At 45.1% G+C, this 13,668-nt stretch overlaps 1 non-coding gene across 1 annotated transcript; it reads right to left on the reverse strand.

The window, feature by feature from the left end:
• Window positions 1-10,916: 10,916 nt before the first annotated feature.
• LOC114806910 lies at window positions 10,917-11,054 on the reverse strand. Its single transcript, XR_003754963.1, has one exon. It is a non-coding gene; the product is annotated as a small nucleolar RNA SNORA7 (small nucleolar RNA).
• Window positions 11,055-13,668: the final 2,614 nt, after the last annotated feature.

Raw genomic sequence — 13,668 nt, forward strand, 5'->3', positions numbered from 1 at the left:
GCTTTCAATAAAGCTTTGAAGTTGGGGACAATAATCGTCTGTCAGCTATGAAGAGGGAGGGCATTTCAGGGTAGACACAAGACCTAAGTGACAGGTCGGCGGCAAGATAGATGAGATTGAGGTACAGTGCATAAGTTGGCATTAGAGGAGCGAAGTGTATGGGCTAAGTTCTAGTACGAAATCAGGGAGGTAAGGTAGAAGTGGGCATGGTGATTGAGTGCTTCAAAGTCTTTGGTAAGGAGATTCTGTTTGATATAGAGATAGATAGGCAACCACTGGAGGTTTTTGAGGAAGGATGATATATGGACTGAATATTTTTGTAGAAAAATAATCTGGGTAGCAGAGTCAAGTATGGACAGAAGTGGGGAGAGACAGAAGGCAGGGAGGTCAGCAAGGAGACTAATGCAGTTAAGAAGGTGGGATAGGATAAGTGCTTGGATTAACGTAGTAGCAATTTGGATGGAGAGGAGAGGGTGGATGTTAGTGATGATGTGAAGGTCGAAGCAAAAGGATTTTGTAATAGATTGAATATGTAGGTTGAATGAGCAGGATGAGTTGAGGATAATACCTACCTTGTGAGACAGGGAGGATGGTAGTGCTGTCTACAGTGATGGAAAAGTCCACAGGAGGACAGGGTTTGGATGGGAAGATGAAGGGTTCTGTTTTGGACATGTTAAGTTTGAGATGTCAGGGGGACATCCAAGCTCAGATGTCCTGAAGGCAGAAGGAAATGCAAGACTGCATAGAAGGAGAAATATCAGGGCTGGATATGTAGATTCGAGAATCATTTGCATAGAGATGATAGCTGAAGTCATGGGAGTGAATGAATTCTCCAAGACAGTGGTGTAGATGGAGAATAGAAGGGGTCTCAGAACTGAACCTTGAGAGATTCTCACAGTTAGAGGGTGGGAAGAAGCCCACGAAAGAGACTGAGAATGAGTGGTCAAAGAGATAGGAAGAGAATCAGGAGAGGACAGTGTTAGTGAAACTGAGGTTGGATAATATTTCCAGGAGGTGAGGATTAGGAACAAAGGCTTTTGGATTTGACAAGAAGGAAATCATTGGTGACCTTTGAGAGGGAAGGTTCTATGGAGTGAAAGAAATGGATGCTAGAATGGAGGGGGTCCAGAAGAGAATTGGAGGAGAGGAAATGGAAACAGTGGGCCTATGCATAGGCCCAACTCACTCAAGGAGTTTGGAGAGGAATGGTAGACGAGAGATGAATAAGTGGAAGGAGCTGTGGGATCAAGGGAGTATTTTTTTAGGATGGGGAGACTTGAGAATGTTTGAAAGCAGTGGGGGAAAACCCACTGGAGAGTGAGCAGTTGAAGATGGCAGTCGGGAGGGAAGATGAGAGGGTGTAAGCACTCTGATAAGGTGGAAGGGATGGGGTCAAAGATGCAGGTGGAGGGTGTTGGTTTTGAGACGAGTCAGGAGATCTCTTCTTGAGACACTGCTGGGAAAGATGGGAGAGTTGAAGAAGGGACGGGGGAGAGAGGGACTGGAGAGGAGCAGTGGGGAATTTAGGGAGATCATGCCTGATGGTTTCAATTTTCTCAATAAAGTATATGGTGAGGTCCTTGGGGCAAGAGATAGGAGGTGTGAGGGGACAGGGGATCTGGAATAACTGGTGAGGGTAATGAGCATGAACGTCAATAAAAATGGAGAAATAATGTTGCTGGGCAGAGGAGAGGGCAGAGTTAAAGGAAGTAAAGATGAAGTTGAGGTGGGCAAAATGGCCTGATATCTAGATTTACGTCAGCAGCATCCTGAGGTTCATGAGCAGGAGCGAAGGATGTGGACTGTGGAGGTGATCCAGGGCTGTGGGTTAGTGGTACGAGAATGATGAAGGGATAGGGAAGCGAGTGAGTTAAGGTCAGTAAAGAGGGTGGTGTTGAGGGCATCAATTTGGTCATTAAGGGGAGGTAGTTTGGGAATGGAGACTAAATGGGTCATGATAACTTGAGAAAATTGGATGGAGTCAAAAGATCGGAGATCTCTGTGGGGAAACTGGACAAGTAAGTAAGAAAGAACTGGTGTAAAGCAAGAGGAATCTGTGCTATTTTTCTGGCCTGGAAAATATTTTTGCTTCCATTCAACAATTAGCAGAATTGGATTGTGTTGTGATCCTGAAACCTGTTTTAAGATGAAACAGGCTTAAAAAATTGGCAACTTTGTCTAGTATCAGAAGCCAGGAATGTTGGTAATTGGCAAAAGTTCTGTTTCTCTCTTTCTTAGATGAGAAGCAGCATGACCTAATGGAAAGGGCATGGGCCTGGGAGACAGAAGACCTGTATCATAATGCCAACTCTGGTATTTGCTTGCTGTGTGACCTTGGACAAGTCACTTGACTTCTCTATGCCTCAGTTTCCTCATACGTAGCATGGGAGTAAAATACCTGTTCTCTCTCCCCAGTGGTCTGTGATCCTCATGTTGGACAGGGACTGTGTCCAATCTGCTGAAAATATATCTACCCTAGTGTTTAGCACTGTGTTTGGCAGATAGTAAACATATAAAACCACAATTATTATTAGTAGTAATAGTAATTATTGAGCACCCACCGAGTGAACTGTAATACATTTAAAGTGCTTGAGAAAGTAAATTAGAAGCACAATCCCAGTTCAGTCAGAGTTATTGAGGCCTTACTGTATGCAGAGCACTGTACAGAGCTCTTGGAATAGTATAACAGTATAAGAGACCTATTCCCTGGCCACAATGACCTTACAGTCTTTCCTGCCCACAGGGAGCTTACACTCTAATGGCAGAGACAGACATAAAAAATATTTACAAGAGCATGGACTGTATAAGGATGGTGCTAAAGAGTTCCCAGACTGTTGAGAAAAGAGTAAGGTTTTGGTGGAAAATACTGAGAAGACTGAGGGGAAGAATGACACTGAAAACCAGTCAAGAGGGAGGGATTTTTCTGCAGATAAATAGCCTTTTCATTCACTCCATCTTAATAGGCTTCAGCATTGGGCCCTTCCACTTCAAAACTTGTCTGAGTTTAGAAATGAGATAGAAAATAACACTTTTCCCTTTTGTGTTTGTCCTCTGTCCCATTGAGAATGCTATTTCTGGAGGGTGTGCAGGTGTGTCTTGGCAGCCTGGCTCACTGAATGCATGAAGAAATGGTCCACTGCCAGCCAGGTCCATAAGAGATGGGAGAAGAGAGTCCCACAGATAGCTGCTGAAGAGCTCACGGATGGGACTCTAACAGTGCTTATCTGCATTTGAGTCAATGTCAATGAGTTTGTTGGTGATGTGCCATCAAACAAACAAACAAACAAATCCCCAAGTTCTGCACTAGCCCTTTCTTCTTCAATTATGAGTTATATAAATAACACAGCCAGTCTGAAAGGCTTCATGTTTGCCACCAAGAAGGAGTGAGGAGGGGCTACTCTGTACCCAAGCACAAGTGCTGTGGCTGAACTCAACATGACTATCCCAGTAAAAGTTCCAGCAGCAACCACATGGACCACTACCACTAACAGACTTGTTTGATGGGAGTTTGGTACAGTCCCCTAGATTTGGCAATTAGTTACCCCATTGATGTTTGGTTTTTGCTATTTGTAAATAGAGGAGGTAGACTGGGGAAAAGGTCTCCAAGCATACTTCTGCTCTGTTGCCCTGGGCCATTCATTCATTCAATAGTATTTACTGAGCACTTACTATGTGCAGAGCACTGTACTAAGCACTTGCAATATACAATTTGGCAACAGATAGAGACAATCCCTGCCCAATGACGGGCTCACAGTCTAATTGGGGGAAACAGACGGACAAAAACAAGACAACATACTCACGATAAATAGAATCAAGGGGATGTACAACCTCATTAACAAAATAAATAAGGTAATAAAAATATATACAAATGAGCACAGTGCTGAGGGGAGGGAAAAGGAGGGGGGAGGAGCAGAGGGAAAGGGGTCTTAGCTGGGGGGAGGTGAAGGGGGGAAGGAGGAGGGAGCAGAGGGCAGAGGGGTAGCAGAGAGGGAACAGAGGGAGCAGAGGGAAAGGGGGAAGCTCAGTCTGGGAAGGCCTCTTGGAGGAGGTGAGCTGTCAGTAAGGGTTTGAAGTGGGGAAGAGAGTTAGTTTGGCAGGGTTGAGGAGGGAGGGCATTCCAGGACAGCTGTAGGAGGTGGGCCAGAGGTTGACGGCAGGATAGGCGTGAACAGGGGAAGGTGAGGAGGTGAGTGGCAGAGGAGCGGAGCATGCGGGGTGGGCAGTAGAAAGAGAGAAGTGAGGTGAGGTAGGAGGGGGCAAGGAGACGGAGAGCCTTGAAGCCCAGAGTGAGAGGTTTTTGTTTCGTGTGGTGGTTGATGGGCAACCACTGGAGGTTTTTAAGGAGGGGAGTGACATGCCCAGAGCATTTCCGCAGGAAGATGATCGGGGCAGTGGAATGAAGAATAGACTGGATTGGGGAGAGACAGGAGGAAGGGAGGTCAGAGAGAAGGCTGACACAATAATCCAGCTGGGATATTATGAGAGCCTGTACCAGTTCGATAGCCATTTGGGTGGAGAGGAAAGGGCGGATCTTGGCGATATTATAAAGGTGAGACCGGCAGGCATTGGTGACGGATTGGATGTGTGGGGTGAATGAGAGAGCGGAGTCAAGGATGACACCAAGGTTGCGGGCTTGAGAGACAGGAAGGATGGTCGTACCGTCCACAGTGACAGGGAAGTCTGGAAGAGGACAGGGTTTGGGAGGAAAGATAAGGAGCTCAGTTTTGGACATATTGAGTTTTAGGTGTCGGGCAGACATTAAGGTGGAGATGTCCTGGAGGCAGGAGGAGATACGAGCCTGAAGGGAGGGGGAGAGAACAGGGGAGGAGATGTAGATTTGGGTATCATCGGCGTAGAGATAGTAGTTGAAGCCCTAGGAGCAAATGAGTTCACCAAGGGAGTGTAGATGGAGAACAGAAGAGGGCCAAGAACTGACCCTTGAGGAACCCCTACTGTTAGAGGATGGGAGGGGGAGAAGGAGCCTGCAAAGGAGACCGAGAATGAACGTCCAGAAAGATAAGAGGAGAACCAGGAGAGGACGGAGTCCGTGAAGCCAAGAAACTTGGTGCCCAGAATAGGGACCTTCTCTTTCAGAATCTCTTGGGAGGAGGAGGAGAGAGAGAGAGAGAGAGAGAGAGAGAGAGAGAGAGAGAGAGAGAGAGAGTGTGTGTGTGTGTGTGTGTGTGTGTGTGTTTCTCAGACTGAGAGGAAAGGGAGTAAGGGGAGGTATGATCCGGACCTTCACATTCACAATTTTGGAATTTTGGGACCAGATTCACCACTGCTCATAATACCTCTTCAGTACATGCTTACCACTCAGGTGGATTTGGTTATTCAGCTTTAATAACTCCAGTAGCTCCATGGGGTTGTAAACTTCCATCTGTCTGTGCTGACACAGGATAGGGACCAGAACTTCAGGCAGAGGGTCAGTTCTGTAATCTCATTGTCTGAGTCTTGTCTCTGACTCAAATGTTAGGCCACTGTTAGGTACATCCACCACAGATGTACTTAAGCACCTAGAACAGTGCTCTGAACACAGTAAGTGCTCAATAAATGCCACTGATTAATTTACTGATTTGGAATTTAAAAGTCTCTTACACCTAGGCTGTGCTGTCTTGGCTTGGCATTTTTAAACCTGAGTTCTGTTCAAGATTTAATTTCAAGAATATTTTTGTGAGAGCCCCAAGGCTTGCCATTCCAAAGCAGGTGGGAGGAATCAGCCTTCTGCTACCTCTCAACTGTGGGATCTGACCCACAGTAAACCTTATTTCAACCATTTTTAATAGAAGAAAATCACTTGTCTTTGGTAAATAGGAGGCAAAATTCCATCGACGTGTGTATCATGACATATTTCTTAGCCAAAACCTAGTTTCCTTCCCAACCCATCAACTAACTCTTTTTTTAATCTTCAAAACTGTGAATCCTGAGACAAGCAGATTGAGCTAGTTGCTGAGATGTCATCAGAATCTAAAAACTGATTATTTTTCCATTTATATCATGGGTCTGTAACCAGTGGTCCAGGGGGCTACTGAGCATAAGACATGCACTAAATAATAGCATCAAAATACTCTCTCTGAGCCTGTATCAGTACAGGGCAATCTGCTCCTCTCAGAAACTGCTCAAGGAGAAGTTTCACTTGTACCAGCATCAAAACAAGGTTCTCTCAAGGAAAGGATTACTGCATTCTATCATTGAAAGACAAAGGAATCAGTATTCTTTACATGATCAGAAAAGGAATTTCCTTTGAGAAATTGTTCCTACGTTTCCACATGTTCCTGCAAAGATAGAAGGAGTTTGCTCATCATGCAGGATTTTTTTTTTTTTGAAAGACTGGTAACCAAGGGGAGGTGTTGAGGAAGCATTTGGGAGTTTGGATTTCTTTAGCTATAAAAAAGCCCAAACATTTGCTGCAATTGTGTTCATCTACCAAAATATACTGGCATGGTGAACTTTGGCATGTGGGGCCAGTAGGACTCTTACTAAAGAGGATCTGTCATGAGCCTTGATCCCGGTATGTAGTCCCTTTGGTAATAATAATAATGATGGAATTTGTTAAGCACTTACTATGTGCAAAGCACTGTTCTAAGCGCTGGGGGGATACAAGGTGATCAGGTTGCCCCATGTGGGGCTCACAGTCTTAATCCCCATTTTACAGATGAGGTAACTGAGGATCAGAGAAGTTAAGTGACTTGCCCAAAGTCACACAGCTGACAAGTGGCGGGGATTAGAACCCATGACCCCTGACTCCTAAGCCTGTGCTCTTTCCACTGAGCCACGCTGCCTTCCTAATGGCTACCCAGGGGTACAGTCCTGTTGCCTGAACAGGTCAGTGTTAAAAGGGACATTTTGTTCAGTGTGCCTAATGGAATGGACGTGGGACTGGAAGTCAGGAAACCCAGGTTCTAATACCAACTCTGCCACCTCTGGACCTTGGTTTCCACATTTGTAAAATGGGGAGGAGGTAGTTGCTCTCCCTCCATCTTTTATTGTGGAACATGTGTCTAATCTGATAACCCTTTATCTACCCTAGTATTTAGCACAGCACATGGCACTAGCAAAGGCTTAATAAATATAATGAGAAGAAGATAATTAGTATTCAATGAAACACAGCCCAGCCAAAGCGAAGAAAAAATCCTACTCCTGATTTCTGTATATACCTAGTGGTTAGAGTCCTGAATTGGGAGACTAGGATTCTAGTCTCAGTCCTACCACTGACCTATTGTATGACCTTGATCAAGGGATTTAACTTCTCTATTTCTAAATCCAAGATATTATCTGGACACTTAAGATGTTTTGAAACCCTGCTTCCTACTGTTAATGTCTCAGGGGTAGGGTTTGATTCATTCTAAAAGCACTGGCTGGAAGTCCATGTCCATATCAGCTCCTTCCTTCAGTTCTGGCAAATCAAAGGTTTCAAAAGTGTTTAGTGATTTGGGACCAGGTGTATGAATGAGAACATAAGCCACAGCTATATAAAAGGTGCGAGCTTTGGAACTGAATTCTAAGAAATATGCTCCTTGGGATTTCCTTTCAGGCTTTTTCATTTCTGCAAATGAAACAGGACCTTTGGGTGTTTGTTTTTACAGACACACACACACACACATTCACTTACTCACTTACTCACCTGACCTTCAATTTCAAAGATAATGCTACTGATAGTGAAATCCCATCCGGGCAGGCAATTGATTGATTGATTTTTTAAAAGGACAGATGTGTGACAATTCAATCTATGAAAGTGGGTGGGTATCATTCCCTGCTACTCTGGTGCATTTGTCTCTTGCCATCAGTCAATCACTAGTATTTAGTATCCTTACTCCCTAAATAATAATAATTATGATATTTGTTAAGTGCTTACTATGTGCCAAGCACTGTTCTAAGCACTGAGGTAAACACAAGGTATTCAGGTTGGCCCAAATGGGGCTCACAGCCTTAATCCCCATTTTACAGAGAGGTAACTGAGGTACAGAGACATTAAGTGACTTGCCCAAGGTCACACAGCAAACAAGTGGTGGAGCTAGGATTAGAACCCATGACCTCTGACGCCTAAGCCAATGCTCTTGCCACTAGGCCATGCTGCTAAACACTTGGTCCTCACTCCCAACCATCCTCTGCCCACTATTGCATTTCTGCACATATGCTTACGCTCTATTGGTTTCTCCTACCTGTGATTTATTTGAATGCCTGTCTTTCCCACAGGACTATAAGCTCCTTGAGGGCAGGGATCATGTCTACTAACTCTACTGCATTCTCCCAAGCGTATAATACAATGTTTTGCACAGTGTAAGGTCTCAATAAATGTGATGATTGATGGATCGATTCTTTTTCCTTTTTTCTGGGCCTCAGCAGAGATGGAGATCAACTGGCCAACCTCTTCTGCATAACAATTCTTACATTTCCTGAATGTTCAGTGAAAACAGACAAGCCAAAGAGAAGTAACAATTCTACTCCTGATTTCTATAGAAACCTAGTGACTAGCATCCTGAATTGGGAACTGGGGAAATGGATTCTAGTATTAGTCCTACCACTGACCTACTGTGTGATCTGAGTCAAGGCATTTATGGTCAAGGTATTTGTGAAGTGATCATTTAGTCTTTCCTTGTAAGTTTTGGGTTTTGTTTTGCTTTTAAAACAAAAAAATCCCAACCATCATGTCCCTCCCAAGGAAGTTTTCTTTTCCTTCTGCTGTTTGTCTCCTGTGCTTATTTCTTCCTTTATTTTCCATCAGTGACTGAAGGAAAGATGCTGCCTAAAAATTATGTTTGCTTAACCCACACTATCTATGGTAGTTTATCAAAGACTAATGGCCTCAGCTCCAATCACCCATCAGAACACTAACAAAGCAGCATGGCATAGTGGATAGAGAACAGGCCTGGGAGTCAGAAGGTCATGGATTCTAATCCGGTCTCCACCACTTGTCTGCTGTGTGACCTTGGGTAATTTACTATACTTCTCTGTGCCTCTGTTGCCTCATCTGTAAAATGGGGATTGAGACTGTGAGCCCCAAATGGGACAGGGACTATGTCTAATTTGATATGCTTGTATCCACCCCAGTGCTTAATACAGTACCTGACACATTGTAATAATAATAATAATTACGGTATTTGTTAAACACTTGCTATTTGCCAAGCACTGTTCTAAGCGCTGGGGTAGATACAGGGTAATTGGGTTGTACCACGTGGGGCTCACACTTTTAATCCCCATTTTACAGATGAGGTAACTGAAGCACAGAGAAGTTAAGTGACTTGCCCAAGGGCACACAGCAGACGAGTGGCAGAGCCGGGTTAGAACCCATGTCCTCTGACTTCCAAGCCTATGCTCTTGCCACTAAGTGCTTAACAAATACCATTATTGTTATTATTATTATTATTAACTTGGAAACATAGCTCTGCTTCAAAGCCACTTTCTCAGAGAGCCACCTTCCTCATCAATCATATCACCGACACTATCCCAAGCAGCAGCAGTCACATAAAGGGACGGTAAGACTTTGGGGAATTAATTTTGAGGCAATCCCATAAGATATTGTAGTTCTATGCCTACACTGTCAATACTTTTTACTTGTATTAATGAATATAAAGGCATTCAGGTTGGCAGGATATTGCCCGAGAACATTTCAAAGGATCCATATTATGTAACATTTAGTACAGGCCTCTGCGTACACGGTAATTGCTCGTTGAGTACTGTTGACTGGTAGGTTGAAATAACACTCAATAAATATGGTAGATGCAGGATCCATTTCAGACTAGATGGAAGGGACTTTCCACTAGATGGCACTCGGATTCAATCTATGCTTAGAGAAACCACCCCTTCCCCCCTCCACCCCGCCCCACGCCCCTGGGTTTTCCCCGTTTCCTCTTTTTCTTTTTAAAACCAAAAGTGATTTCCGGTGGAAATGAATATGCCTTGAGACCATGAGTCAGAGACCACTTGGAGCTTCGTTGTGACAAAGACCTTCTTCCTTGATCTCTAGCCACCCCCTCATCTGCTCAGTCAAGGCCTCCTGGAGCTCCTCCAGGATCTCTGGGCCCTGCAGGGGAATGACCTGAGGGTCAGAGCCACCTCCCCCATTCCTTTCCACCCAGAAACTGCAGCAGATGAGCTCCACTCCCCCTGAAGTAGAAGGCAGTTTAAGAGCAATGAAGAGGATGTGGCAGTTGGTCATGAATGGCCCTGCCTGGAGCTGTGAAGAGTCGAAGGACTAAGCCGTTTTGTAGTTTGCAGTTTTTCTTTTCTTGTTTATTTTCGAATTGGTAAATATGTCTTCACCCATCCCTGAAACTGGTCCTGTCTGCCACTATTAGAGTGGGTGGTTACGCTGTTGCTGCACACCCTAACAAATTAAGAAGGGATAAAAGGCTATCAGTTTCTTCTCATCCTGCTCCCTCTTTGAGTGTTTGTTAGAGAACTGAAGTGAAGCATCCATATTGGATAGATGTGTTGAATCAAACCGGTGTCGAGGAGCACTCTGAGCAAATAGGCTGTCTGAAGGAGAGTGTTCACTGTCGATCCTCTAAACTGAAGCCAAGAAGAATTTCTTGTGAAAGTCTGTATGAGATTCCACTGTTCTGGTTTCGAGCTGAGTCTTCCATTGCTGGAGGTTTGGAAAGCAGGAAGAGGAGGAAGAAGTTGATGTACTTGGAGCTATTTGGGCTCAAAGGGAGACAAAGTTTCCAGGGAAGTTGGTCAGGCTTACCCTAAGCCTCTTGTCTTATGCTGTCGAGTCATCTCAACCCAGAGCGACACCATGGACACATCTCTCCCAGAATGCCCCACCTCCATCTGCAATCATTCTGGTAGTGTATCCATAGTGTTTTCTTGGTAAAAATACAGAAGTGGTTTACCATTGCCTCCTTCCACGCAGTATACTTGAGTCTCCACCCCTGACTCTCTCCCATACTGCCCAGCACAGGTGAGTTTTGACTTACAGCAGATTGCCTTCCACTCGCTAGCCATTGCCCAAGCTAGGAACGGAATGTGTAGGCCTCTGCTTGGCTCTCCCTCCTGTAGTCGAGACTGGTAGAGTACTGGAAACTCTCCAGGTGCAACCCTGAGAGGGCCCTAAGACTCTCCCCATCTTCAAAGCCTAATTAAAAGCACATCTCCCCCATGAGGCTTTCCGTGACTAAGCCCTCCCTCCTCTCCCACTCCCTTCTTTGTCACCTTTGCATTTGGATTTGCACCCTTAATTAGCCCTGCTCTCAGCCCCGCAGCACTTATTCATTCATTCATTCATTCAGTGAGCTCTTACCGTGTGCAGAGAACTGTACTAAGCTCTTGGGAGAGTACAATGTACCAATAAACAGATACATTTCCTGCCCACAGTGAGTTTACTTATCTCTGTCATTTATTCATTTATTTTAAACATCTGTGTACCCCTCTAGGCTGTAAGCTCGTTGTGGGCAGGGAATGTATGCTCTCCCAAGTGCTTAGTACAGTGCTCTGCACACAGTAAGAGCTCAGTAAATACAATCGATTGATTGGTTGGCTATTCCCTTCCCTGCCTGAGGCACAGCTGAAGCCAAGACTAGCCAAGTCCGAAGCTTCCATGAATGTCCATGCCACTGCCTCCATCTTGAAATGGGAGTCTTGTCCCTGGCCCCTTTAACTTCATGACTTGTCTGGGCAGGGAAGAGGTTGGGGGGATAGTAGTGCCTCAGAATAACTCATATAATATAATCATGTAATCACCAGTTACAATATTTATTAAGCACTTGCTCTGTGCCAAGCACCATGCAAAGAGCTTCAGCAAGATAATCAAATCAGATACAGCTCCTGTCTCGCACTGGGCTCACAGTTGAAAAGGAAGAGGAAGAACAGGTATCTTAGCCCCATTTTCCAGTTGTGGAAATGGAGGTCCAGGGACTTGCCCAAGTGACTTGCCCAAGATTGCAAAGCATGCCAGTGGCAGGGCTACACCTAGACCCCAAACCTCCTATGTTCTTTCCAGTAGACCTCACTGCCTCCCTTCCACTGTGGCTGGTGAGATGCTTAGGCCAAGCACCCCACTTATATTCTTAGGTTGAGAGCTCTCATGGAGGGATAGGGACCATGTCTAATTCCCACCAGTGTATTGTCTCCCAGCACTTAGTACAGTGCCTTGCACACAGTAAGCACTTAATAACTACTCCTATTGCTGTTGCTGTAGGTAGGAGGCAGAGAAGCCAGAGCAAAATTTCAGCAATGGCTTCCACACTGCAGCTAGTCAGCCTGCTGGATGTCCAAAGCTTTTATCATGGGTTAATTCTTGAGCCTGGGGAGGTTCACATTCATTCATTCATTCAATAGTATTTATTGAGCGCTTACTATGTGCAGAGCACTGTACTAAGCGCTTGGGATGAACAAGTCGGCAACAGATAGAGACAGTCCCTGCCGTTTGACGGGCTTACAGTCTAATCGGGGGAGACGGACAGACGAGAACAATGGCACTAAACAGCGTCAAGAGGAAGAACATCTCGTAAAAACAATGGCAACTAAATAGAATCAAGGCGATGTACAATTCATTAACAAAATAAATAGGGTAACGAAAATATATACAGTTGAGCGGACGAGTACAGTGCTGTGGGGATGGGAAGGGAGAGGTGGAGGAGCAGAGGGAAAAGGGGAAAATGAGGCTTTAGCTGCGGAGAGGTAAAGGGGGGATGGCAGAGGGAGTAGAGGGGAAAGAGGAGCTCAGTCTGGGAACGCCTCTTGGAGGAGGTGATTTTTAAGTAAGGTTTTGAAGAGGGAAAGAGAATCAGTTTGGCGGAGGTGAGGAGGGAGGGCGTTCCAGGACCGTGGGAGGACGTGACCCAGGGGTCGACGGCGGGATAGGCGAGACCGAGGGACGGTGAGGAGGTGGGCGGCAGAGGAGCGGAGCGTGCGGGGTGGGCGGTAGAAAGAGAGAAGGGAGGAGAGGTAGGAAGGGGCAAGGAAAGGAACCATAATTGCACCCATATGCAAAGCAAAAAAAAGACCTAGTTCAGTGTTTTAATGATTCACAGAGGACGCAGATGAATAAATGCTCTGTTATTCAGGATGTTAAATGCCTCTTGGTCACCCCATGCACTCTTCCTGACTTCTTCTTGGTTGCTGCTTCAGGACAACAAAGAATCTAAAAGGGGAGTCTACATTTTGATAGGTCATCTCCTCCAACTTCACTGGGCTTTTCCAGGGTCTAGGAATGGCCTCAAATGGATCCTGTGCCTGCTTCATTGTCACTGGGTCTTGTGCTACCGGGAAGGAGACTTGGGGGGTTCTATCAATTAATCAATCAATCATTCAATCCATCTTATTTATTGATCACTTACTGTGTGCAGAGGACTGTACTAAGTGCTTGGGAGAGTACAATACCCAGATGATGAAACTGTTAAGGTAACCTCTTCAAGGACGGAGGAAAGAGCACCTCATATTTAAGGATCTTATGATTCTGCTTGGATGGGATGCTTCCCAGGTTTCTGCAGTGAGGATGTATTTGGTGGAAATTAGGGAGTGGATGAATAATTATATTCTTGGCATCATGGATAACGTGCAGAGTCATGTCTGGGGTAATGCCTGCTGTCAGCAGACTGCTTTATTGTAATAATGGCCTGTAATTTTTGCATAATTTGCAGCCATTAGCTGTAAGTACATTAGACAATTCCACCAGGGAAAGGACTTTTGAAATTGCCTTTGAAAATGTCTTTCTCCACCTGC

Source organism: Ornithorhynchus anatinus, chromosome X1 (assembly GCF_004115215.2).
Source record: "Ornithorhynchus anatinus isolate Pmale09 chromosome X1, mOrnAna1.pri.v4, whole genome shotgun sequence".
NCBI lineage: Eukaryota > Metazoa > Chordata > Mammalia > Monotremata > Ornithorhynchidae > Ornithorhynchus > Ornithorhynchus anatinus.